This window comes from Hetaerina americana, unplaced genomic scaffold (assembly GCF_022747635.1).
Source record: "Hetaerina americana unplaced genomic scaffold, ioHetAmer1.1.p SCAF_17, whole genome shotgun sequence".
Taxonomy (NCBI): Eukaryota; Metazoa; Arthropoda; class Insecta; order Odonata; family Calopterygidae; genus Hetaerina; species Hetaerina americana.
In genome coordinates, this window is record NW_027286730.1 from 10846314 (window position 1) to 10873189 (window position 26876).

General features: G+C 38.6%; 1 protein-coding gene across 1 annotated transcript in view; it reads left to right on the forward strand.

The window, feature by feature from the left end:
- The window catches only part of LOC139687167 (uncharacterized), a 244143-nt gene that overhangs the window by 16583 nt on the left and 200684 nt on the right, over window positions 1-26876 (forward strand). The gene's annotated exons all lie outside the window — the stretch shown is intronic.

The following is a 26876-nucleotide window of genomic DNA, read 5'->3' on the forward strand; positions in this document are numbered from 1 at the left end:
AAAAATTGATAGACAGTTGGTCGAATGGACAGATTCACGGGAGGACATATGGGCAGATAGACGGACAGAAATGTGTAAATAAAAGAAAACAGACGGACAGGTGAACAAATGGGCGGATGTAAAGGCAGAGGAACAGGCAGACAGTGATATGTAAAAATGAACGGACAAATAAAAATGTATTTTTGAAGTTAAATCTCTTCAAAGTCTGCTCAAAATAAATATCAGTCGTGCGTAACACCTAAACCCACTCTATAGCAATTTGGTTAAGTTATCATCATTAATAATCTGCTTTCAAGTTGTCTTTACTCCGATAGTTCCTACTCTTTGATCTTCTATTTTCCTCTCCAATTTTTGGTATAAAGATGCTTGATTTTAAGATCTGATTATACCTATTTCACTTGTCAGTATAATTTATCCATTTACATCATCTGCAGGGCATATATTACATTTTCTCAATAAGAAATTGCCTTGAGCTAACAATATTATTATTTTACTCCATTCTTCTCCATTCTCAAAAATTATTCTTAAATTTCAATTTTCTTCTTCCTCTCTTGTTCTTTCTTTTACTGTACATTTCATTATATTATTCAATAAAAAGCCCCAGCTTACTTATTGCTTGAGTAAACAATAATAATGCAATAGGTTTCTTGCTCGTGAGAAGGATTGAAAAGGACGAGGCAGAGAGAGAGTGAAGGGGAGGACAGTGATAAAAGGGGAGAAGTAAGACCGGGAATAGGATAAGAGAATAGGTTGGGAGTGAGGGATGAGAGAGCTTGGGAATTTGATTGATTTCATTTGATTATCCTCTTTATTAAGTGAGATTGATACTGGCGCGTCTCCCTCTCTATCCAATTTCCTCGGCGCTTATATCTCGCATTTTTTCTTCTAGAAGGAACAAACTTTTGAAGATCTAAAGAGATTTATTCAATATTTTATTATCTGTCAAGTAAACCTCTATCTTTTGAGCCCTTTAGGCTTTAAAAAGGTTCTTCAAGGGAAAATGACCGTGAAAAAATTGTAAGAGATCTGAAAAATCGTCTCGTTCTTTTTAGACGCGACGCTGTTTCAGGGAAATTTATTCAGTTAATAAAAATTAATTCAAGGTGTATTTATTAGTTAAACTAATATTATTTTATGACTCACTTCTTCTTTCCAAATGAAATTGTGGAAGTAATAGTAAATATGATGGCGATGTTTAAAAAATATGTAGTAGTATATATAGTAATACTACTTCTCTAAGATAGTTTACTTCCTAGTATCCCTGTTTATCTTTATTTCACTCATTTTACCAGCCTTTGTTTTCCCTCATAGTTTTTATAAAAGAAAATTTTCTAAGTTCCTCCAACGTTTACAAGAGAACTGCGTGGAAGTTTATTCATAACTAGGTGATAAGGTAGGGCTTTATATAATGAAACGGTTGGGTTATTTGGAGAGGGAAATAATTAATCAAAAATATTTTGTATTACTCTGAATATCTATTGGTCTTTCAAAATAATCTCATTGCCCTTAAAATGTGTAAAAACAATAACCTTAAGTTGGACGAAAAATGTTTTTGATTCAAAAATACATGATATGAAATACTATATGGATGGAGAAAATTATGTGCATAGATAACTTAATAATGAAGAGCATTTTATGATGTCTGAAAGTAATGATCAAGACTTTTTTAAGGAAATCCTTGTATAAGGAAGCTTGTCAGGAATCTAAATGTTCACATTCAAACACGCACATGTACACATCTCAAGTCAGAAAAAAGATAAATGAATAATAGAAAATATAGTATACTAAGTTGGACTCCATGCATCATTAAAGTAAGCTTTTTTTCAAGAGTTGCCTTCTATTGTAGCGCACCAAACCGAAACGCTTAGATGTTTTCAAAATTGCAAATAAATGCTCTACATTTATGTCTCTTAAATAGAAATACTGGATTAATTCCAGTCCATGGACGTTTACTTTGAAGCTAATTTACGTTTCTCCCTGTACCGGTCTGCTGATTCCAAACACTTGATCTGCTCATTAAATTATGGCCTTCCAAATTTAGTTTATAATCTATGCTTATGTTGGCAGTAGGAATTCCGTTTCTGAGTTTCATGAATTCATTTTCTTCTTCGCAAAATCAGATTTTAGAGCATCTGCTTCACTAGTATTTTCCTACTGCCCAACATTCTCATTTGGAATATCGGTGGAGTCAAGATTTCACTTTTTGAGAAAAAAATATGGAAGAATAAATTCATGACCTTAGCATTATATTAGTGGGAGGGATTATGTTTAAGATGTTACTATCATTTGTCAGCATAAAAATCTGCACAATTTAATGGAGGCACAATTTCAATGATTCCAGTGTATTCTCATTACATATTTTCCTTCCTCATTTCAACTAAACCTTCCCGCTCGCTGAATATGCCAGCACGCTTGAAATAGAGTGCAATGGAATAATCCGCTGAGCTTTTAACCATTGGCGCAAATAGATTTTTGGCATCCGATGAAGGCCAGGGAGTGCGCAGCTTCAAAGACCGCGCTCGGTACTTCCGTGTCAAAGACCGATTCTCCACGGAACAATTGAGAAGTGAATGAATCCCTCCGTAAAAATCACTCACCTTCGTCGGGATTAATTAAATTGCATTTTCGCATGCGCGGTAATTCTAACTCGGGTTCCTATTCAATTAAAGGAGGGATCCACGGCCACGGGATTAAAACTGAGTGAAGGGATGGGAAGATTCATCGGACAGCGTCCGTTCATTTCGATACCCAGAGAGATCGCGTTCCTCACTCCCCCCCCCCCCCCAACTTGGATCACCTTTCAATTAGGCCACGGCCACCGAAGCTCCACTCGCCTATCTATGCTCGCACGATAGAAAATAGAGATGAGGAGCGGGAACGAATAATGATGGTAAATGAAATAGGCAAGGGGATGGACATGGTCCTCGGCATTGAAATTCCGAAACGCTCTCATCCAAACTGATTAAGCAATCTTCTCAACCCATATGGAGGACTCCTCTTATCAGCTACCCCTTTCGATCTCGCACCTGAAACTTCATGTCGGTTTTTGATTTCGGATCTCATTTTTCTTTTGTGTGCACCTGTCACTGACATCTTTATAAAAGGAATTCGGTTGGTGGAATCTAATGGAGGGTTCACTAGAGCTATGTGATGAAAATAGTTCCTTAAATAGAAAAATTAATTACAGGGCGAAATAATTCTCATACAATCAGAAAAGTGCAAAAACACATACCGCTTACTGAGTCTCAGAGACAAAATATTTCACCAAATGACGATATGGAAAAAAGTCCGGAAAGTAACAATCACCGATTAAGACCTATATTACTTGGGGTAGAAGGTAAGTTATAATTTACTCAGATGCCTTATCGAGAATATAAGAAGTAACGCGATTGGCAAGGAACAGAACAAAATGGAGGGTTGCTACGAGCTCATAATTTTCCTGTAATGATGCTGTGTTAATCTCTAGTTGTATGTATAATATCTTCAACAAATATAGGAACAATATTGGTTTTTACATTCAATTTCCAAAGGGCTTCCGTCCATAAGTTCTACCTTTCTTGTGACCAGTCCTTTGTTCACAGTATTGTGCGTAAGTGTTGGATCATAGTTACTTTTTCTATTATGGTTCTAGGGTATGGCGTAAAGTTGCGGTTGATCTTAGAGTAACTATGGTTCCAGTGATGAATTCCTCAATTTAAGTCATGTCTTTTCAATGAAACTAACGCATATAAATTACGCATTTAAGGATTTCATTTACAGTACTTCCTGGCATTATTTCACTATCATTTCCCATCAAGTTCCAATAGTCCTTGTGGCGATGCTTCAGCTCCACTATTCGTCGATGTTATTTTCTTTATATTAATTCCTGGTGCGCGATCAGCGTTCGTCATAGTTGATATTTTTCTTAAAATAACTTTGAAGTTGACTATTGAAATGATATATTAGTAATAATTAGTACGTACTATAGTATACTAAAGTGCTAAACATGAGATGTATCTCGACATTCTTGGTGGCTCACGTACTCGTCAGAATGTTATATTTATTGGCTTATGTTCTGTTAACTGTGTATGAAATATTAATAGTCTTCAAAATTTGAGAAACTTTTCCACAAGCAAAGGTAGAGGAACATGAAAAATATTTATAATATCTATTTTATAATGATTACAATTGAATGGGTATACGCCTAATATTATGCAAGTAAACATTTGATAGATCGACAGGTTTCGATGCAATGTGTCATATTTAAGTTGAATTCTTTGCGTGAAAGAGGTGGCATGTAGTTTTGTCCTTCTCATGATTAGTTTTTGAAAGCAGAAAAATTATTCCGTTCTTACTTAAAATTTTTACCGAAAAATTCGCTGTTTTTGACATAGTTTTGTGTTTTTTCTAGGAATTTAGCAAAAGATATATTAATCCACTTTTCAAATCCCTACCTCTACCAATAAACTATAATTTGTACTGATGCCGTTTATTTTGTGACGATTGTCCCAATTAATTTAAAAAATATGTCCTCCAATCAATCTTAGTTGTTCTCAAAGTTTAATCGGTTAATTTTAACTTTTCATGAATGGAAAATGAATGCCATTTTATTAATTGAACACCTAAAAATGAGCACACGCTCGTAACTTAGAGACAGCTTCGCATGGTTAATCAAAAATATTGCTCTTAGTGACTCGAAATTATTTGTACCTACAAATAAGAAACACCCTGTAGATGAATGTAGCGTTAAATTAATAACCCTGATTCAATTCTCCGACTTGTGCTTACCTTGGGTTATATAAGCATCACACGTATGAGAAGTTCAATGACTAAGTACAGTAACCTCCCTAATGGAGGTATTTGTGTTTAATAGTGTTAAATAGATTAGGATTTCTTAATTCCTCTAACTTTTATTAACATTTAAATGCTTAAAAATCGATTTTCATTTGATATCGGAAAAAAATGTATATCTTGGATTCCTTCAATTACTGATTTCGAAATATCATTACGATAGAGTTTATTTCATCAAACTGTCTTCTTGTCTTCGGTTCAAAACGTCGAATTTAGAAGAATTTACAACTTTTCCACTTAAATACGGGCTCAAACATCGTCTGGGCTAAAGACCAAATGGAATTAAGTCAAGTAACAAATTAAGATGATGGGAAAAGTTATTTGGATACTTTCTCTTAAATGGCTCACCATTCTCCTCGGTGGCAAAACTTTCCGAATACTTGGACGCTTCTCCCTCCCATGTTTTCCTGTGGCTCTTCATTTATTCCGGGATCTGCGCAAAGTTTTCTCAAATTTCGCAGCGAACAATTCGTTCTTTTTTTTCACTCAGCAGCCGTCTCTCTTCCCATTGGAATGCCCATGGAACTCGAAAAAAAAGAGGCAGGAACAACCTGAACTTTCCTCTTCCTCGCAAGGACATCTTCAAGGCTTGCCGGCATCAACAATGCGATCCCAAAGCCCAAAAGCATTCCTCCTCCCCGGTCTCTCGCAGTCTGAGGCCATCGATCAGCGGTCGGACCGGGAAGCCGGAGCCCGGGCAGAAATATCGGCCTTGGGGGAGGTGCGGAGAAAACAAATGAGCGTTGAAAGAAGAGGGGAAGAAAAAGAGAGACAGGGAGGGAAAAAATACAGTAATCAACCCAAAGATTAACTTGATAAGTAAGGGAAGCCAAATACTGAACCCTGTACCCCGCATATTACTTATAATATTTCCAAATCAGCGTAGGGCCCAGTTCCTTTCCCTGTGAGAAGTTTTGATGAAGATGTGAGTGTTTTAGAGTTTTCAATCTTCCTTTGAATCTTTCCTTCCTTTCAATAAAAACGACTTCGCAGAAGCCAGAAAAATATGATTGAATGGTGGGAATAGATCTCACATACTACTAAGGCCTATGACGCCCAATAATTGCATATTGCGGTTACAGGAGCAATTTCCTATTCCTATGCCGCCTGCAGTATTTCAGAAAATATTGGACAAATACCCCAGCTTGGGTAACGCTTGAAAAGCCTACCATTTACCTTCAATTGAGCCGGACAAGAATTTAAACGATGGAAGAAGAGTGTAGGAAAATGGTTATCGAAGTAAAATTGGAAGACGAAAAAAACTTAAGTAATCAAGCGAAAGATTGCTTGATAATGTAAAATGGAGCTCATGTAAGCATAAGTACAACAGTGAGTAGTTATACAAAGATTCTGGTTAAGGGAAGCTGGTCAATTATTTGTATAGGTGGTGATTTTCCAGTAGCTCTAGTACCCCGCTGAAGCTAGGGGTGTCTAAAACCACCAGAAATCGAACCCAGACCCACCAGTCATAATTTAAAACCCTCTATCCAGTACAAAATATATAGCATTCTCCATCTCTCTCTCCCCGTCAGAGAGAGAGAGAGAAAGAGAGAATAGTTGGGTGGAAGAATGAAGGAGACCACGGCCACACTCGGCAGGAGAGAGCTGCCTCCCACGCTCTCTGGAGTCCCCATCCATGCCGTAGTGGCGCCGCCTCTGACTTCGCCGTCTCTGCTAAGACACCCCGAAAAACGGGGGCCGGGCTCGTCGGGAGGACGGTCGGCCTTTTGAGGTGTAAATTAGAGACGACGTCACGAGAATCCGGTCTATTGAAGCGGGACGGGCGGGAAACTGGCGGGGAACGGAGCGGACGACCGATGGTGAAGGGGTGAGCAGCGGGCGGCGGACCGGAGGCAACGAAACCAACACATCTCCTTCTACTCCCTCGCAAGCCCCGTGACACAAGTACCGAAATGGGGAGGGAGAGAGAGAGAGAGGGTGAATGTGAGGGCACAAGAGGGGAAGCACTGAGTTAGTCATTTCGCTGGGCGAGAGGAGAAGGGGTATGAGGAGGGATGATGGGGAGAGCTTCGGCGTAGTGTCTGTTTGCGCGAGGGTTAAGGGGTGAAGAGAGGGGAAAGGGTTTCATCGCAGTCCATCAAGTTCCCCCGCCGCTTGGATGCGAAGGCCACATGACAAACAGGTGTCTGGGGTCCGTCGCCTTTGGAAACGGGAGAGGAAGGGATCGGTATAAGTGGGGCAGATGGGGGTGTGGGCTGGAGGGGAGGGGTAAGAGGTGAAAGCCGGGCGGGGTGGGTGGTTGGGGAGGATGGGTTGTGATGGGATGTCGGGGGAGAGGGGGACTCAACTGCGTATACGGACGAACGGAATCCGTTGTCTCCAAGCAAACCGAGCCGTTTCGAGCGTTGCGGGACTTGTGTCCATACCGCTGTGAAACTATATTCAGCACGCGTTTAGGGATCTCTAGAAAGATGGTTTTGTTCAAATTAATGGTCAGGAACTAAGTGGAACTTATGAACAAAAGAAAATGTTCCCAGGCAAGGCTTGTGGAACAGTTGTCCCGTATCGAATCACGTTCAAAATGACGCTTTACGCCACACGATGAAAATATCATAGTACTTCGGCACTCTTGTCGTTCACATACTGAAAACGCTGGGTGGGACTAATAAATGTTTATATTGTGATCAGTCATCTTCTAAGCGATTCATCGGATTTCAATTGACTATTCGTAATTTCAAAATTGTAAAAATTAAAACTACATGCATGAATGTTACATGAAATGAAAGGAAAATTGTTCAAAATTTCGTTTGACTTCTGAAAAGTGCGATGAAATTGACTTTCTTTGGTGCACAAGTTATAGAAATGTTTGGCCCAATACAGTTTACGTGTATTACAACAGTAACTCCGATACAAGCTCCATAGCAGTATTAATGAAATGTTTAAGCTCTTCTCAAACTACAGGGATGAAGGACTACATTTTCCATTATCATGAACAATGTTTCCATAATCATGTATTTCTTTCTATAAAACGTGTTATCTTATGCCATATGTTAAAGCCTTTATTATTATACTAATTTAGAGAAAGAAGTTACACGGTTACCTAGAGGAATATTTTGAAGTATCACCCATAAAAGCAAGTAGGCCAGCCAAAAGGTTTTAGAAACTGGGCATGTCACTGGGTCAACTCCGCATTTATTTTGTTAATGACGTTACCGGTGTCTTATCTCTAAGCAAAGAAATGTTCGGAAAAATGTATCCATATTTTGACCATATTTCTTAAAACTTTTCGGACTAAAATTTAAATCTGGATCCGCTCTTTATCTCTCCAAAATTTAAATAATTGAGAGTTCAAGTTCACTGTTTCTATAAATGTTTTCCATGGTCCCTCGCGTAGTCAGGATAATAATCATTAAACTGATTTTTTCGGTGTAAAGAGTGTTTTTATTCTTATGAACAATTAGTTTTTATAAAGTAACAAAATTGGTAGGTGTGGTACTACGACATGTCCATTACTTTTACGTACATTATACTGAAAAAAATTCAATAATAAACATTTGATCGAATTTTTCGAGTATTTTTTTAACTATTCGAGGTGAAAGAGCAAAATGTACGATGAATGAACTTTGCCATTAGCCCGCGTTCAAGGCGAGAGTAAAAAAAATCAAAGTGGACTACTCAAAGGTTCCCTTTGTTCTTCACTCTGATTGAGCCTGTGGCAGGATCAAGTTTCGGCATCGTTCGCATCGCCTCGCAGGAGGTATCCTCACGTTTGCTAATCTTTCCCCACTGAAGCAAACCACTCCAGGTTTGCTTCCTTTTACGCCTCGTGCACCCCAAGCTCATCATTTATCGGGTGGGATGGATGCCGCTGAGGACTCTCAGAGGTGACAGCCACCACACTCGGATCATCTCCACCCGATCGCAATCACGTCTGCACCGCTGGTCTTAAGGGTCTTTAATTAAGATCGCCCGCTCGTTTTGTGGCGTCCAGTCCCTCACCTTTTGCTATTTTTGAGGCTTAAGTAGAAAGTTCTGGATACTTAAAATATAAAAGGAACGATCAATATGTGGCCAGAACGGAAAAAGTTTGTCTTCGTATTTTGGCTTCGAGCCACGCCAGATACTGATAAGTATCTGGGGAAAATGAAGCCCACTAGAAAGGTTTTTGCGATATGTCTAAACGTAGTATCACATAGATTTGACCTGGGGGAAGGTCAGAGTCAACATTAAAAAGGTACATATATTGTTGTTTAAGGATAGATATCTATAAAGATTATGTCATGATTCCATAGTATAATATAAAAAGATATTCCATTACGTGGAATGTACTAGCTGAATGAATAATACATTGGATATTCATTGTGTCAGGATCTATTTGTCTAGCCTACCTTAATTTTTGCGATTAAAAGATTTTGTTTTAAAATGGTGCCATTCCGTTGTACGGGACTCATAATATTTTGTTGATTTATTAAATTAAATTTTATTAAATTAAAGTTTATTAAAATAATGTTAAATTGTTTCATTTAAATGGCCAATTGCAAGATGTAATAGATATTTTAAATCATCACACCTTCACAATCGTTTGTATCATCCCTATATTCCATCAGAAATGACAGGATACATTTAAAATTTTAAAACCCTGTTAACGGCAGACTGACACCATGACAGGGATTTCTAAGACAATTCGGGTTAACCGATAAGTTTGCAGCCTCTGATGAAGTGCTTCACTGCCGAGGGTTAGCTACAGGTTACCCAAATGGTAGGTTGCTCTCTACAAATCATGAGCCTACAAACCGATTATTAGTCTTATAAAGTTAATAACCTCTTTACAAACCCTCATCAGGGAATATTATTTGTTAGTTTAAACGCAAATGGTCTGCTTAGTAACACATACAGGTTGTGTTCCAAAAGAAGTGCAATCATTTTTTTTAAGTACTTTATTGAACAGGTTTTCACAAACACTTAACATTCTTCAAAGGACTGTCCTTTGGCCTAACACATTTTTTCCATCGACTCTGGCATGACCAGTACGAGCCCCGGAAGTCGTCTTCGGGGACCTCTCGTAAGGTATTCGTCAGGACTGATCGGATCTCCTCTATGGATGAAAAACGGGTTCCTTTCAGGGTTGCCTTTATCCGGGGGAACAAAAAGAAGTCTGCTGGGGTAACGTCAGGACTATAGGGGGGCTGGGGCAGCATTTGCATCTGAAGTTTTGCCAGGAACTCGGGGACTCGTAGCGGACTGTGGCAAGGCGCGTTGTCGTAATGGAGTTGCCAGGTAGCGGAGATGTCGTTTTTCGTCCTGATGACCCTTCTTCGGAGTCTTTCCAGCACACCCAGGTAGTAGGCAGCGTTAACAGTCTATCCTTAAAGAACAAACTCCTTATGGACCACCCCTTTGCTGTGGAAAAAGATAATGGGCATTGTTTTCACTTTTGATTAGCTCATTCTTGCCTTTTTAGGCTAGGGGGACTGGTCGGTGGGCAACTCAGAGGTTTGGCGATTTATTTCTGGGTCGTATTAAATACTCAGGTTTCATCGCCAGTGATGACGTTGTTCAAATTATCAGTTTCATTTTCAATAAGTTGCAAAAGTTCACTTGAAATTTCCACTCGGTTTGTCCTTCGTGACATGGTCGGTGCGCAGAGGTTTATGATAACTGACGTACTGCCACTTCCACAGCTCGTAGAGCACTGAGACCGTCCTCACGGCAAAGCTTGGGCCCCTCCCTCACCTACTCCAAGTGGTTTAGTCCCACTCCGACCGATAGGAGCGGCGCGAGAAACTCAATTGCATTACTTTTGGGAAGCACCCTGTATGGCGAAACATATTTTCCGTTGACAACGTAAAGTAAACCAATTCTCTGCTAATCGTAGTTCCCAAAATTTATATTACACATCAGCGAATGTGAAAGTACAATAGAATAATGTAAAATATTAATTGGATAACTTAAATAAAGTGAGTTTCGGTTTTATGTACTGATTGTCCTGCATAAAAACTTGCGTCAAAATGACTTTTGAAATAGAGAGTATTGTGCTGTCGTAATACAATGTGTTCGAACATGCATACATTTTGTGTCTTATAGATATAGTTTAAGTGTGATATTAAAGTAAATCATGGTCATGAATAAAAATTAACATTTACCCTCAACTATAATTTCGTTTGGAAAGACTGTTATAATAAAATTTTTTTGAAATCAAAGTAAAACTTGCTGAGGAGGAAACAGAGGAATTTCTCATGATCCCTAAAGTAAATCGTTAAATCATCAGTTGAGTAATAACGAGGTGTATCAGTGTAAACATTTATGTCGTAATCGAAACGTTAAAGCAAATTTATATGAAGTGGCGCAATTAAACATTCAAAGCTAAAAAGAGGTATTCAGGTCCATACAATTGATTGAATGAAGCAATTTGATTGACTATGGATAATTTTATTGTAACGATTAGGTGCAATCTAATTGCAGTATTTTCTATTTTTTCTAACCTGACGTGAAAATTTGATTGTTTAGACCAATATGAATGAATCAACAAATGTCTTTAGTTGTTTTAAAAATAAAACCAAGTTCATTATTAAAATCTACGTGCATATAACCTGATTCATTTTGCATCAAATTTCATTTGGCTTCATCTCAGCTCTCTTACCGTAATAAATTATTAAAGTTTCTAATTTATTTCAAACTATAAAACTCTTAATTGAATTCATATAAATCGAATAAATAGTTTAGTTATTTACATTCGCAGAATCAAAGTATTAATTAAAATTGGGTCATTATAACAATCAAAGGTCTTTTGTTATTACAAAAATATAGGTTCACTAATAATTTTGAACAGGTTTTGTAATTATATTGAATGAATATTTATTCGTCGAATTGACAAAAATATCATTCATTCATAAAATTCTATTGGTGTTTCCTAGAGTCATCAACGCGAGTCATTCATTCTGAGAGAGTTGGACGAATTGCTATTTCAAATGAGCCGAGCGCAACGGAGAATAGGAAATATCCTGGTTCTGATAAGTCCCAGTAAATATTTAAATTACAGGACACAGGATTATTACCCCACGAGTAAACTCCGGGCCGCTCCACATCCAGAGGGAATTCGTGCTATAATTGGTAACGAGGACCACGGCTTGCATGCTAATGCAATCTCCTTGCTACTGCACGTTTGCACGTAATAAATGGAAGTGGTCGACGACGAGAGTGTCAAATTAAGGGTCTTACAGGGGAGGTTGAGGAAATATCTGGTTTGTGCGTATATGTGTGTGTGTCTGGTTGTGTGCAAAGGTGGCATTGAGACAAGGACAAATGGGGTCATCCGAGGCGGTGTTAGGTTAGGAGTCAGCGGGGGGAGGGAGGTTATGCTGGCGGGGTGGATCCGGGAAAGGGGTGGGAGTGTGTATGTTTTGGGCAAAACGAGGAATCTTACTATCCAATATTAGTACGTGGCGGAAGTTGAGGGTTGGGTTCAAGTGCAATCTCGTGAGCGAGGGCCGCACCGGAACACTACTTGGGCCGATCTCCGGTTACACGCGTGTGAGTAAGGAATCGGGCGGGCTAAGGGAATGGATCTGCCTCGTTGGGAGAAAGAGACCCTTAATCCAAGGTCATCATGGGTGACCTCGGCATCGCTCCATGGGGGGTCCCCCATTCATCCTTTGGTCCGCCCCAACCGACAGGCCAACCCCCCTACGTCCCCACCACCGTCGACCCAAACGTATGGTTCACTCCCGACACCATCGGCAATAGATCGCCCTCACCCCCCTCCGCACTGTTACCGCATGCCGGGTTCCCCATCACGGGAAGATTTGTCGGTGTCGAGACCCCTCCATCAATGGGCTCCCGAGAGCCAATCTGCCCCCTGGGTAGCATCGATGGATGGAGGTTAATTTTGCGTGATCAGCGATTGTTGTGCCCCTTTCCTCGGGCTTAATTTTTCCCTTCGTCCAAGTAAATCCGTGATAGCATTATTTTTAGACGTCTTTGCAACCAATGTTTCTCACATTCAAAGGAAAATTATGATATTATATTTATCTAAGAGTGTATAACTTTGCATGGAGGACGACTGGTCACGAGATTACATTAAGTAAACATGCATGAACATTTAGATTTCAGACATTTTCACGCCTTTGTTTTTTCCGAAAAAATATCTAATTTTGAAATTTTAATTTCTAGAAATATCACAAAAATGTCGGGAGAATTTATTTTCCGAAAGAATCTTTCAAAAAACGCGGGATATGGGAATATAATGGATGATAATGCCCAATTATGGAGCCCTATGATTCATCTTTATCCTCTCTGGCAAGCACCGTGTCCAACTGTGCTCAGGACAATTAAAGTCATTCCGGTGTTATTTTTTGTTTCCTCATCCTAATAACCGTTCATCATCTCAGACTTTTCGTCTCTAAAGAAGAGAGGAACAAAGAAAATTGAGCGAACTGTACAAGTCGGAAAAGAGAAGGAATGGGCGGAAAAGGGATGAACATAAATGAGAGTTGACACTGGATGTGCGTTTGAAAAAAGATGGTTGGGGTAGCTTTACTCTTTGAAAAGCGCAGTTTTGCTTGACGTCCCGGCTTCAACGAATGACATCCTATTTAAAATGCATTTGTATGCACCAAAAATACAATCACCTTACAGAATTTCATTAGAATAACCACAATAATCAGCCCGAAAGATGGTTTGATAGGTGAGGGACGATCTCACCAAATACAAATCCTAGCAGCGTAGGAAGCTCACGCACCAGGGAAGTGGAGTCAGTTTCGTTCAATGTCACGCTGTGACTTCCCAGAAACACAGGTACCCGAAAAATCACACAACTTGGGTGTAGCATAGGCATCACCCGGAATCAAAGGCTGGCCCTTCGGTTAGGAACCCACGTTTCTATGCACTGGGCCACCATTTCATCAATTATTACAAAATCGAATTAAATTTCGACCTTTTGCGTAAACATTAGCATAGAAATTTAACAATCATACTTCATTATAATTGAAATCCGAAAAGAAGGGAATCATGTGCATACATTTTTGAAATGTAAAGCTTGAATTTTTATTGAGTTTTTGACTTGAAAGGTATTTATCATAATTGGATTATGCTTCCAGTATTTATTTTCCCTGTAAATGAGTTCCTATTAATGCAAATTAATGTAAACAAACTTCATATATCCCTCTTTACTTATTAATGAAAGTGATGTTCGAATTACCATTGTGTTAAAAGCGAATAATTATTATTATCTACTTTTTCGATAATTATTTCCAATATTAAATTACTACGATATTATATATATATATATATGTATATATATATCGTCGTTTATTAATTAATTATAAATAAAAATTGTCTCGAGAAAAAATAATGCAATTATAATAATTGATAATCAGATGGAAACGAGTAAAATCAATTTTATGTTATACGGTTGGATGGCTAATTTGAGTTTTGAAATTAAAATAATTTCCTTTCTTTGAATAAATTAAAAACGCATAAAGTCCATGAAGAAATCAAAGGTTTAGTGACACATAAAATGATTGCTTAATATAAAATATATGATTTTTATGCATAAATCATCGACCTAATAACTTTCATTTCCAATGGGTTTATTTTTCAAAAAATAAAATACGGTACAGTTTGTAATTTTTGGTGTCTAATATACGATTTAAATGACTGCTTTTCGATTCTACTTATTCTGCTCTCTTCTAAACCCAACCCAGATGTACTTCAGCGACGTCTATTTACCCATGCAGTGACAGGCCATTACCTGTCCTTACTTTTCAAAACGAACCTCTCCATCCTTTCCCTTCTCCTCACCAGTGATCTCACCTGACCCTCTTTCTCACCCCCCTCACCGAATGCAGTGATACATTAGCATGTGAAAAATTTATAAAAATTTCCGCTATATACGCTATAATAAAAATTGCGATACGCTCTATCGAAAGAGGCCTCAGTAAATTTATATGTGTGCCATATGATAACACAACACATATGATAGCCTGATAAAGGTGACTGGGTAAACCAAAATATCGACGAAAATTGTCTTGGTTGTAATTTATTTTTATTTGCTTACTATAATTAAAAGAAAGTATCAGTAAAAATTAAGTGAACGCTATCAAGGTGCTTTCTATATAATAATTCTTATCAGATAATCTACCAGTTAGGGCAGGTTTTCGATGGACCCAACAGCCATATTTTCTTTTGCCTCTCCTTACTAAACACAACTCAGAATCTTATTCTACCACGAAGTCCCTCTTCATTTCTGAGTACTTCCTTCCTCCCTTCATCCCATCCAACATTCCTATCCTGTACCTTCCCTCTCCTCGTTTGCCTAACATTCTCCCCTCTATCACAGTATTCAACATTCCCCTGCCAATATATATGCTATACATCCATTTTTTTCTCTCTCCTTACAAAATCTTCCAGCTATTCCCTTTCCTCCCCCTACATGATTAGCACTCCCTCATTATTTTTTCCTGATTGTTCACTTGATCTTCTCCAGCCTTCTCCCCGCCCACATTTCATTCCATTCAATCTACATCTATCATCATATTTCAATTAGCAGATTTCCGAGCCGTACAAAGCCACGCTCTATATCAAAGTTTTAAGCGAACCGTTTTATAACCCCCTTACTCAACCAACATCCCAGTCCTCAATTTTCTTCTCCTTGTGAAAGCTTCTTTTCCTAACGCAATTCTTCTCCTTATATCCGTGCTACTTATCAGAACTATAAACCAATTCACTCCTAAAATGGAAGTGGAATGGGAAGATTTAGGTTCAACTTGGGAAATTGTTGTAAACGGAGATTGTTACTCAATATTCTCATTCCTCGGATTTCCGGTGAAACACACTTTTTCTGTGTTGTTTTAATGGATCAACCTAGCAGCGGAATCCGGAGAACTCAACGGCGGTAAGTGACACGCATTTTACGCTCGAATTTCGTTGATACGTCGGTCGCCTACGACTGGGAGGAGCTAAGAGTTCGAAACGAGGGGAGAGAGTCTGAGCGCCGAGCGGGAAATGGCGTTGTAGAGAAGGAATGAGAGAGGGAGGGAAGGAAGCTTCTCCAGTTCGGTCCGGTTTCACCCCACATCTCCCTGCCCCTCCGTCGAACCCCACTATTGTTTAGTCTCCTCTCGCCGACTGATTTTGACAGCTTGTGCCACGGAGAGAATTACGAGATGGATTTTTTGGACCATGGCACACTTGACGATGATGTGTTTTTCCAAATGATACATCCCCGCGATGGAGAGGACCATACGGAGACGGACATGAGAGATGCGGAGATTGTCCCTCCGGTGGTTTGCGCAATCGGTGTCCTTGGGGTGCGGGCGATGGGGGTGCAAGGAATGGAAAATTAGGTGGACGGAGACGGTGGAAGACGTATGTTTCGTAAATTTTTACGCAATGGGGATAAGATGATAACGGAGAAGGAGATTTATTGTGGTAGCAAAATGGAAAAAAGAAATTGTTGAAGGAGGATTGATTGCCAAAGGCGAGGATGTAATTCTTTTTTTTCTCAGGAGAACGGTACGGAATTAAGAACTTCCACAAAAAAGGACTAGATAATTGCATCACATAGATATATTTTATATGCTGCTCGGCCAATTAGTTGAGATATTTTACAATCGACTTTTTAATGGCACTAATAAACGCAATTGTTTGAATTCTTTGAATATGAACGTTAATAAACCAAATAATACACATCATTGGCATAACTTGCGTTTAAAATATTTCCATAATAGGTCTCTTGAGCAAGCACTCAAAGCATATCAAATCATATTTTTCATATTTTCAATCCATTGAAATATACATAATTGTTAAATATATCCCCCTTGGGTCTTCTCCAACATTCTAGTGGTTACTCGGAAAACCGTCGTGGTTATTTCCTCAGAATTCATTCACCCAGTTGGCACTCATAGAAACATAAATTTATGGTATAGTAAGCCTTTTGCCAAACCATTCCTAAAGCTGTTTTGCTCAGTGGAAGTTTGCACCGGAGTTGAAGACTCGAAATATCTCTGAGAATAGGAGGGGCATAAAGGAATTTTGTGGAGACGTTCTGCCGTCATGAGAATGACCGAGGTTGTTATGGAAATGAGAATGGAATTTCCCCTGCGAGGAAACAGACTGCTTCAAACAGCGCCTGCTTTTCCGCAGGGAGGCTGAAAATGACCTTTTATTAAAATTTTCACGAGATTTAGTGAGAGAGCCGCGATTTCACCAACGTAACGAGAGAGAATCTCACTTTTTATGTTTGCTAACACGTTTTTTTACAATGCACGTTGAATAAGTACATGTGCACACGGCAATTTATCCAAAGCATTCAACTATGTTCTCTATGGAAACCTGGTTATATTTTTCCCGTGTAAAAATATTTCCTTCACGCTGATTGTGACGAAAATGCTGTAATATAATTAGAATAATAAAATCGTAAATTTTAATGTATGTGTAAATTACAGCCCTCAAATTAATTATGCAAGATAAAATATAATTATACAGTGGAGATATTTGAATATCATGATGAAAAATAGAATAATAGAGATGAATTGCTTGGAAAATAAATTATTTCTATGAAACAATCTAAGTTAGTGAAAAAAATATAAAAATTGTTTTCTTATATGATGATGATTGTTAAATATTTTTTTATTATAATAACGTTTTGGGATATAGATTTTATAACTCTTCTATCACATAGCTTAAGTTTGTTTCCGTTCGGCGATGGCAGCTTCTCTATTTGTCAGATAAACATTCATAGTAATCAAATCATTAAAGATTAATTCTGATAAGTAGTAATTCTAAAGAGTTAGTCGGAAATAACATGTATTATTGCTAGCTTCAGCACGCATTCTGCATTGCCATGACAATTTTATTATGCTGCCCCACAAGGGTTACATCGAATTATAATGAGTGAGGATACATCTTATGTCAATATACATACATATTTTAATTTGTTTAACTTACACAATATCGCTGTTTTCTTCAATAATAAAACCAATTACTTGAAAATTTTCAATTGTTAAACACCATTTTAAAATGATTTATATAACATATTGTTTCAATGAGATACTAGAAATAAATGCTGCTTCTTAAAACTTGGGAATTTCGTTTCGGATCTTTATTTTTTTAGTCAATGTGATTCTTATGTTTAGTTATTTTTATGATGCTTCTTTTTCTAAAAACTAAGAAAAAAATCCCGTTACGCAAAACGTTATATGCCATAAGTTGATTGTATATACCCTTTTAATTCATTGCAATAGTTACAGCTTGCTATTTAAACATGTTATTTATTGTTCCGGTAGACACCAGTTAGGGTAAGCCAAATAAATTATAATATTTTTCACAAAAATGATGACGCTAAGAGGCTCTTTTTTCCTCTTTCTGGTATTAGTTAAAGGAATGTTCCACTATCTAAACCAATAAGCGCATGATGCATGAAGAAAATGTGAAACTCAACATTTTATGACGATGGCCATTTCACTCTTCATTCTAAAATTTCTTCCGCCCTTCCCAATACGATAGTTTAAATGCCTCCCGTATTTTAACCTGTATGTCTGCGTAAAAGCCGTCACCTGTGGTAAATTGATTTTTGTTGAAAAAAATCTTATCAAGGGTATTTTTGCAGTAAATATATGCATATGAAATTCTACTAAATAGTATCAAAAATAGTAGCAAAAAACTCGAGTAATATTCAACTACAATAAAATATTATAATTTCCATATCTTGTTTAGCGAAAGCGAATAGGAAGCATTTAATCGTGCGATAGGCTATTTTGTGCATCATATTAATTAAAACCCTGCAATATCATAGGGCACATTTCAAACACACAACTGTTTTGTGGGAAGCGTACGATCACTGGACTATATTTTTACGTTTGTCTTTTTCAAACTAATTAATTTAATTGCCTTCCTTCCCGCACTCGGCTCAACACATTTAATTGAATCAATGTTAATTGAACCATCTAATTAATTAATACAAAAGGAGACCGCATACCCACTTTAAACGACTCCTCATGGAAGACGAGATACTGAAAGATAAAATTTCCGTTATCCCTCTGAACTTTCTTGCCGTTTCCCTATTACCAAAGTTCCTGGTTCAAAGGTTCAAATTGATCCTAGTGCATGCCTTCCATTTCAAAATATATTCACTAGGTGAAGGAACACAACAAATGAGTACAACACGAGCGGTTCCTGGGAAAGTATCGGTTAAGTGAAACTGCTGGTTTGCGGAGGCGAGTCCATTATCACCGACGGACCCACACCGAAAAAGAGCAACTTGCATCGCATTCCTCTCTCCCTTCGAAATGCGAAAATTAGCCATCTCCTAAACCGCCTCCCCCCACACGGTTCTCCCACCTTATTCATTTTACCCCCAAACTCGTCGAAGACAACGACGCATAACCATCTCCCCTCCATCCGCAAATGAGCTCGGCTCTGTTTACACCCTATTTGACCCGATCCTTGGGCATTTCATTCCGATTCTCCTCACCGCCCACTCCAGCCTCGCACTGTCGTCGGCCCCTGCCTCCCCTCGCCCCGCCCCGCTACATACTCCCTCCCCATCTCACTCCACAGGGCAAGATTCACAGGGGGGTTGGTGCTGGGTGAGGGTCTGTACGGGGGGGGGGCTAACGGGCGGGGAGGTCTTAGTGTGGAAAGGGAAGAGTATGTGAGTGAGTGGGGAAAGGAGGAGACCGTTTCGAGGGTTTTCCACTGAGGGTGTGTGAGGGGCATGGCGGGTTGTTATCCGGAGCGGAGGGGCCGCGAGCAAGCGGCAACGTAAGGGGCCGGAACCCGGAGACCATTAAGCGAGAGACCCCCATTTCCATCCCTGTCTCTTCCTCTCTCTCGAACAGCCCCCTGTCCCTCCCTCCTTGACCTCTCCAATCTCACCCTACCTTCCCCTCCACGCCGATATCCATCCCCTCGGCCTCCCTTCCTTCCTCCTTCTTCCTCTTTCTCTCTCCCTCACACCGCCGCTAGAGGTCGCCTGGGACTCACCAAGGGAGAAAGGGGATGGAGTGAGGAAGAAAGAGAGTTTTCATCTCTCTACCGTAATGGTCCAATTATGGGCAACGGTTTGTGAGTGAGAGAATGGGGTAGGTTGAGATGGTGAGAGGAGGGGGTTGAAGATGCTATAGTGTGTTCTTTCGGGCAAGGGAACGCGAAAGGGGAGGACTCTTCCCCTCTAGTCGAAAAGGGATGAGGTTTTTAGGTGGGAGTCAACGATAATCCTAGTAGGATCCTTTTAGATGTGGGAATTCTGCTGATTACGAGTCCCCTTGCAGGGATACTAGCCTCCGTTCACCCTCCCCGTCCACTTCCCCCGTCTTCTTCATTTCCCTACGCCAATAAATTTCTCCCCACCTCTTCATTCTTGCCACCCCATCGCTTTCATCTTTCCGTCACTCTTCCTGTACGGAATTTTATCCATTCACAATTGTCCTCATTGTAGCCATCAATTTCTTGTCATATTTAATCCATTGTTTCCGTTAAATTGATTGCATATTTGCCCACTCTCGTACACATTTCTGCGAAATCATCCCTCAAATGTATTTTTCGAGGTCAGCTTATCCTGTTTCGCCTAATCCGAGAGTATATTTAATTTCAATTTCGACTGTTTGTAAAAACAACCTGTAACTTACTGGGAGAAGTTCTTTTTCATCTGAAACCTTGGAAGTTACGAAATCATATGCTCGTATTTCGATCGATAGTATTCGTGGGCACTGTCAAAATATTTGTTGATTTTATTTCATCTTGAACCTAAACCTGTTACTTTGGAGAAACAATTTAAATGGCCACAAACATTTTCCAAGGACAATTTTTAGATCTTTAATTTTGAATTAATAGTGTTCAATCATTTTTTCAAAACCAAATTCAAGAGAGATTTTTTTTAGATCTCATTGCATCAAAAGGTTTTATTCACTCGTATGTTTGAGAAAAATTTTTTATGCACTTCATGCATCTTGATTTGTAAAAATCTGTCAAGTACGTTTTTATGTATTATTAACTATTGAAGAAAAATTGTCTATTATATTACACCGATTCCTAATATACATAATTACTACAAATTAAATAGACGGGATACTTTTCCAGGCGGTGATTCCATTAAATCGACACATTTGACACAAAATAAACCAAGGGACATGTTAATGGTTGTTATATTTCCTCATTGGGAGTAAAAATCTTACTTTAGGGAAAATATAAACGTAGTGTGCCATATGGAGCTAATAATTCTTCTCCATCTGCTTTCGTAACTTGATGTTCTCGTCGTAAAAGCATTTTCTAAACTTGTAATTTTATTTGGCTCATTTTCATTAAATATTGCTTTTAATTGCTCCTCTTAAACATTTCTTTGAATAGATGTCAGAAGGCATAATAACACCTTTTTTACGAGAAAGAGTCTGAGACGCTTGTTGAATATATACCCTAAGGGGTTTATTGCAATCATATCGTCATCACTTTTCCTCTTTCATCCATTTAGAAATGGATATAAATCTTTCCGTCCTTTATCCACGGTTAAGCATCTGTCTTCGTGAATCTGGGTCCCATTACATTCCTTTATTTCATTCTTCTTCTATGTTTTCATGTATCATTCCTTGAAATAGCTTGTAATTCCATGCATATGATTTTTATTAAAAAATAAATCTCTCGCCCTAATGCCTCGGTAGAAGCCTCCCTTTCACTTTTGCATTGTGAATGTTTTTCTTGGGCCCCGCGTTATCCTATTTCCGGAATTCTGCCATTCCATACGAGAGCTCTATTTATTTACTTTGATAAACATCGACCGTTCCAGTAGATACATTTCCCTTAGTGTCTACAAACACACTGGAATAATTGGTTAAGCGTAATTCAGTTTTATCTCGTATGAAACTACGAAACATGAAAAGAGCAATCCTGTTCATTTCTTACCTAATCCCTTTAATTACGAACAAGATTCTTTGGGAAAATATGGTTTCAAAATGTTGATACGCGAGTCTAATTCTAAGAATGTACTAATCCTGGTAATGGAATTAATCGTCGTGAAATACGTATTTTTTACGTAGCTTTTCCAAGTTTTGCAGCCGAGTTTATTTGAAGATTTATTTATCAGTTGAATTATTTTCATTTTCGTGGAAATATATTAAAATGCATTATTTACTATTTTTTAATATGATGAAAAGTACCAAAATTTATAACCGCATTTGAGATATCTATTGATATACTTTAAAGATATTTACTTCACTATGTGTTCGTGTTTCAAAATTTGGAGGATTCCATATCTATAACGACATTAAAAGATCATCAACTTCTTTTTTGAAAGTTGAAAGTGAAAATTTTACTGATTTTTTATTCCTCAATATTTCTTTCAATAGATCTTTTAGGGGTAATTTTGTGTCAAATGAACAAATTCTTACTGAGACGACCGGGAGGTTGGGTATGGATATCTTGTTTGTTGATGACCTAGGGATATTATTTCCGACCGTCCAATACAGCTAGACAAGTCCAGTTGACTTTGAACCGGTTGGAAGTGCGATTCTGATCTAACGGCTTTCGTTTATTTACCGAGAAAATGAAACGCGTGGTTTTTTACCTGGTGTAAGGAAATTTGATTCCATCAACCCAATACTTATCTACGTTAATGGAATCTTTACCATGAGGAAAATATCCGTTTCTTAGGAATGGTTTTAGCCAGCCGATGAAATTGGCGTGAGCATGTGTGATTTCTAAGAGATAGGTGCTTAAATATTTTACGCCTCCACAGTGTAGATCTATTAATTATTTTATTTATTAACCTTGCAAGTCACCTGTAGGGTGTGCGGCATGGGGTATATACACACCAGACTAATTTTTACCCGAATATGACCCTACCGTGGTCGAACAATTCTATCATGATCCATTATCGTTCGTGGAAGAAATGACATTTTAAATCAATCTGTTCTACCCTTGATCTCTCTTATTGTATTTGAATGATCTCTCCTACCGTATCACGATGGGAGTAATAATATATTTTGAACATTACTGCTAAGGAGACGTCCTTCCAATTTATTCAGAAGCTTCAATCTGTAATTCAACCTTCGCGCAGTTAGTGATTTCTAGCCTAGCTGCTCTAATATTTTGGATACGCTGCTATACAATAAAAATATTTTACTAATCAAGCTCCTCTTTGCCGCACACGATCCAATTCGGCAATTAACCAAACTTCGTGAGGATCCCATATGCTTGCAGCATATTCTATATGAGGCCTAACCAGCGACAGGTAACATTTCTCTTTTACCTTTTCATCATATTTACCTAGTACTCTTCTAATAAATCCTAATTTTTGTTTGCTTGTTCACACGTTCTCCGTATGTGTTTCACTCAGGAGAGATCGTGAAAAAGAGTACCTCCTAGGTATTTCATTGAGTCTAAATATTCCATTTCGGTGTTCCCAATGCAGGAGGTGTTCGGAATTTTTAACGAGGATTGTCTTCTTATTAATAGTGAATCACTTTTAAAATTTTTCCGTCCTAAGCTTCCGATCTGATTCGTGCCAAAGAAACTATTGCTAGCACAGAACCTCACTTCATTTCAAGAGACATAATTTGGGATAGAAGACTTTAGGGACCCAGCCAAATGAACACCCTCATGTGTGACTACGTTTCCAAGATTTTATCAATGATCAAACATCCATGATTTAGCGTGGATTTAGTTATTTTTAATCCGCGAATTTTATGTATTTTAAACAGGTGGACAAAGAATCCCTCAGTATTCGTTTTCTTATTTTTATAGTGAATTCTGTTCACTACTTTTTCGAAACCCTCCACGATTGCAACCGAATATCAATTTCAATTCAAAGAAAACTTTAATCGGCATTCGAGCTTTATAGGCGGACAGTTTGCAGGGCTTGCACTATGGCAGCCAACTACCATGGAACCGTTTAGGCAAAGTTAGTCCACTATTCAGTAATTACTCGGCGGAGCTCTTTTCTATCAAGGACTCTCGGTACCATAAACCTTCCTTTTTTAATTTATACTAACCCTGATGACTGCGCTGGAATGCATTTCCCGTTTTTCCCATTTCATTCTATCCTCCAGGAAATATCTTGCCTCACCCTCAACCAAAAGTGTGTTAAAGTGTCTTTTCTGTGGGCCTCGAGGTGCAAAGGAATTCCTCTAATTGAAAAGACTGATTTAGTGGATAAGGAGGCTCTAAATTCTACTAGAATCTTTGGTGGTGCCGGCTAAATATATAAAACTGGCATTAAACAACGTATGTCAAAAGTAGTGGAATTACACTTAGCCGATGGTTGACGGGAACAATTTGTGCACCGTGAAACTCGTGGCTTGATCATGGTCATTTTCTGACAGAAGTACACAAATAGAAGAGGCCGCCACAACACGATTGGAAATAGGACACTGTACTCTGAATCACTCCAAACGTGTTCACTGAAGATAAGACTCTACCTCTCTGTGAATAATGCGATTATCCAGCCAACGGTTATCCGTGACCGTTGGCCAACTGTTCACGGAATGCAAGAAATAACGCGCGGCACACGGTAGACTAAACGTCAAAGGCATCTCGTCTCTGTGCTAGGTAATAACCCAGATGTCCTTACCTGAGTCGTAGCTTTTCAAAGTAATCTGATCTCCTACGACTCTTGTAACATTTCAATGATGTAAGGTAAAAGTCTCTTACTTCGATGTCTATTGATGATCCTATTAAAATTATTTGGTTTTCGTTTTATATCTTTCTTACAAACGCTTTGAGTTCTTGGAACATGGCCTCAGTAGGCGGTATCCAATATATATATATATATATATATATATATATATATATATATATATATATATATATATATATGTGTGTGTGTGTATGTGTGTGTGTGTGTGTGTGTGTGCGTGTGTGTGTGTGTGTGTGTGTGTATGTGTATATGTCTACTACTAAATTTTGATAGTTTTGTCACCTTTTTGGAATTAGTAGGGGAGAAGTTGAGGAAGGAAAGTACTAACTCCAGGAAAAGTAATCCCACATCAGAAGGGCGTACAAGGGGTATGTTGGAGGGAGAAAATTTCCGCAGTGAGAGGGAATGGAGACTACGCACGCGCAAGGCGTTTGTAGAATCGCACTACGTCTTGGCGGAATCCACCACTCGGCAAATTTCTAATGGTCGAAAACCTTCAAAAGAAGTCGATGACCACCTAAAACGAGTGCCGGCCCCCATATACACCAGTAAAACTAAGAGCCATTTGAGAACAGCCTTTCATGATGCCAGTAACAAAATTGCTTTGTCGTCAGGTAGTTCGTCGCACGCAATCCACGCTCATCGTTACGTGACCAAAATGCCGTCTCGCCTTCCGCGAGCTCTTTTATTAGCGGGTCCATTCGCCTGTGTTCCACCTACCGCGTCTGTGCTGCGGGTCGCTTGGTTAAAGGATGGCTTGTTCTCCCCGCGTCCTCGCGTGCAAGTTGTAGTTGAAGGGGAGGGCGACTCTCCGAAGCCATTGTCGTAGCTTCCCCGTGCAATCTTCTGAGACGTCCGTGAGCTTATGGACGGCTCATGGTAAAGTATTCGCGGTGTCATCAGTTTGGCTAAAACTAATTTGCGGGAAATGAACTTAATACGACCGACTCAATGAACGCCACGAGGCGTTCCGACAGAAACGCCAGGATTAAAGCGTCTTTAGCGGGACACTTATTGGCATTTCGGGGTCTCTCTGCTAAGGATCCGAGCAGGAAATAAATATTCTTCATGTTACAAAGGTAAATACTCTTTCCAGCTCTTTTGTATTTTGGCAGTCTTTAACAGAAATATCTTTAGCGGAAAATGTAAATGTTAACTATAAAACAAAGCGGTAGTTAAAATATATAATTATATATATTATTAGAATTCATTAGGAAAAATTGGGATAAATTACGTAATTTGTATGGGAATACTAAATTGTTAGAACTTAGTCGAATAATTAATAATTAAAGAATCATGAGATTATTTATGTGAGAAAATTACAATAACTAGTAATTGGTTACAGTGGCTCGGCATTAAAAAATGCATTGATTACTGATATAGTAACTACGGCTGCTGCAAAGTTTCGGGTATTTCGGCTAAGAAATGTCACTCATCATCATTATTTCATTTCGAAGAACGGGTGTCTGTAGCCCTCAACTCGTTTATTTCTAATACAGCTTCTCTGAGTCCTTTATGTCATCTATATAACATTTATGTTTACTCAGACTAATTATTTCTCTAATGATTTTCCTCTTTTCGCCTGCCTATCCCGTGCCTATCCCTGCCTATCCCGTGCCTGATGGCTGTCCTTTTCTATATTTCTTTATCCTTCATTCCCAGGTAGTTTTTCTCCTCCTCTTCTATGCTCTTCTTTATTTCTTGTTTATTTAGCAGTTAACCTACTCCGCTAACTTTTGGTTTTGAAGGCTTATATTTTTTCCTGGTCTGATTTTTCCAATGATCCATAGAACCCGATCTATAGAATGCTTATACACGTACAAATTCATTCTTAATTCATATCCTTGTTTTTAATTCTACCTCCTTCGAGCATAGCAGTTGCCTTATTTCCTTATTTCGATACAAATAAAATAATGTGTAGTGCAGGCAATTAGCCGTCTGTACCATATTATGTATATATATATATATATATATATATATATATATATATATATTTTTTTTTTTTTTTTTTTAAGGTAATCTACCGGTTAAGGTAGGTTTTTCGATGGACACAACTACCAAACAAATATTTTGTGACTACTAACAAAACACAACCCTAAATTCTACTCTACACCAGGTCCCTCTTCATCTCTGAGTACTTTCTTCCGCCCTTCATCCCGTCCAACATCCCTATCCTGTTCCTTCCCTTTCCTCTTTTGCCCAACATTCTACCCTCTATCACAGTCTTCAACATCCCACTGCCGGTCAACACCCCCTTCATCCACTTTTCCTGCCTCCATAGGATTGCTCCCAACAAACCCCTCTCTTCGCCCACCATACCAAGTACTTCCTCATTTGTTTTCTTCTCTGTCCATTTCACCTTCTCCATTCTTCTCCACACCCACATTTCAAAAGTCTCCAGTCTACGTCTATCCTCCTGCTTAAATGACCACGTTTCCGCGCCGTACATAGCTACGCTCCA